The sequence below is a fragment of the Gymnogyps californianus genome, unplaced genomic scaffold (genome assembly GCF_018139145.2).
Source record: "Gymnogyps californianus isolate 813 unplaced genomic scaffold, ASM1813914v2 HiC_scaffold_97, whole genome shotgun sequence".
Taxonomy (NCBI): Eukaryota; Metazoa; Chordata; class Aves; order Accipitriformes; family Cathartidae; genus Gymnogyps; species Gymnogyps californianus.
Window position 1 is genome coordinate 136,448 of NW_026114490.1, and position 2,123 is coordinate 138,570.

Below are 2,123 nucleotides of genomic sequence, written 5' to 3' on the forward strand. Positions count from 1 at the left end.
CCACAGTGCACTGGTGACAGGGAATGGGGGATTGCAGTCAGTACATAACACACAACAGTTCCTCTCTGACACTCCTTCCTCCTCACACTTTTCCCCTGCCCCAGCGTGGGTCCTCTCCACAGGCTGCAGTTCTTCAAGAAAAACCCGCTCCAGTGTCAATTCTCCATGGGCCACAGTTCCCGTCAGGAGAACCTGCTCCTGCATGGGGTCCTCTCCATGGGCCACAGTTCCTTCAGGAAATATCTACCTGCTCTGGCATGGGATCCTCCATGGGCTGCAGTATAGATATCTGCTCCACTGTGGTCTCCTCCATGGGCTGCAGTATAGATATCTGCTCCACTGTGGTCTTCTCCACGGGCTGCAGTATAGATATCTGCTCCACTGTGGTCTTCTCCACGGGCTGCAGGGAATACCTGCTCCACTGTGGTCTTCTCCACGGGCTGCAGGGAAATACCTGCTCCACTGTGGTCTTCTCCACGGGCTGCAGGGAAATACCTGCTCCACTGTGGTCTTCTCCACGGGCTGCAGGGAAATACCTGCTCCACTGTGGTCTTCTCCACGGGCTGCAGGGAAATACCTGCTCCACTGTGGTCTTCTCCACGGGCTGCAGGGAAATACCTGCTCCACTGTGGTCTTCTCCACGGGCTGCAGGGAAATATGTGCTCCGTCACCTGGAGTACCTCCTCCCCCTCTGTCCTTGGTGTTCGCAGAATTGTTTCTCTCACTTTTTTTCCCCTCACTCCTCACACTGCTGTGCAGCATTTTACCATTTCTTAAATACGTTTTCACAGAGGCACCACCAACTTTGCTGTCTCCTACTACTTGAAATGGTGGTGGTGGTGGGCCTGTTTCAGGGAAAACAGAGCCAGATTCTTCTCAGAGGCACACAAGGAAACGACAAGAGGCACTGTCACAGGTTGCAACATGGGAAATTCCTGTTGGACAAAAAGAAATAATGCTTCACTACAAGGATGCTCAATCACTTGGACAGGCTGCCTAGAGAGATTGTAATCTCCATCCTTAGAGACTTGAAAACTCAACCGAACAAGGCCCTGAGCAACCTGATCTAACGCTGAAGTTAGCCCTGTTTTGAGCAGGTCACTGCACCAGACACCTCCAGAGGTCCTATTTTTTTCTACTGTTCTAAATAACGGTAAATATATTATGTATCTACTTTAGAACTTTACTTGTTTTATTAAGGTATTTCTGACATCCTGGACTTCTTGGAACAGGTTGGGATCATCAGCCTCCAAGAGTGGCTTTTGCTCAAAAATTTTTCCATCATCCAAATCAGAAGTAGGTTTCCAAATTATTTGTTCCTTAGTCACAACATCAACCAGTCCTCTGAAGGTCTTGGCTTCCCCAATGGGCAACTGCAAATAGAATGGAGATTTTAGACAGCTACAAAAAATTAAGAAAGGAGTTCCATTCAAAAGAAAGCAGATAAACATTTAATTTCTAAGCTTACCTGTAAAAGCAAAGGTTTTGTCTTCAACTTTTGTTTGATACTCTCAACAGCATATGTAAAACTATATTAAAACAACAGATACTAAGCTACACAAAACTCAATCATATAGTAAAATAGGTTTCCCATTCCTTATTTACTGCAAAAATTACTCCTACAATTACACAAAAATATGCATCTGCATAATCAAAGATGTATATAGTAAGCATTCACATAATTGGCTTGCTCTATGCTTAACAGAACACCTTTAACTTGATTAGATACATTCTCTTACAAGGTTTTTAGCAATGATTAAAATAACTGTCTAAATACCTTGCCCTGTTTTTGTCCATCTTGTTCAAAAAGAAAATTTGTGGTACCTGGTGTTTGTCCATTTGTCTCCACACTGTCAGAGTTTGGGCCTAAAGCAAAAGACAAAATGGAAACATTAGTGCCGATAGCTGAACTATACACTCCCCAATACTGCTGAGGGACCGAGTTCAGAGTACAGAAGGGAACTGTGCTGAATGTGTTGCAACAATCCCGTATCTAGCAACATAGATGAACTCCACAAGCAGCTTTGTCTCACCTCTTCTCTCAGCTGTCATCGTTCCCCCTCCTCCACTAAGGGCACACAGGCATATGGGCAAGGAAACACAGAGAGAGACTAAGAATTACA

At 45.1% G+C, this 2,123-nt stretch overlaps 1 long non-coding RNA gene across 1 annotated transcript; it reads right to left on the reverse strand.

Annotated features, from left to right (window-relative positions):
• Positions 1-1,261: 1,261 nt before the first annotated feature.
• LOC127029294 (uncharacterized) lies at positions 1,262-1,810 on the reverse strand. The gene is made up of 3 exons (XR_007768172.1): positions 1,778-1,810; positions 1,469-1,529; positions 1,262-1,373 (listed from the first exon to the last, which is right to left on the reverse strand). It is a non-coding gene; the product is annotated as an uncharacterized LOC127029294 (long non-coding RNA).
• Between the last annotated feature and the right edge of the window lie 313 nt (positions 1,811-2,123).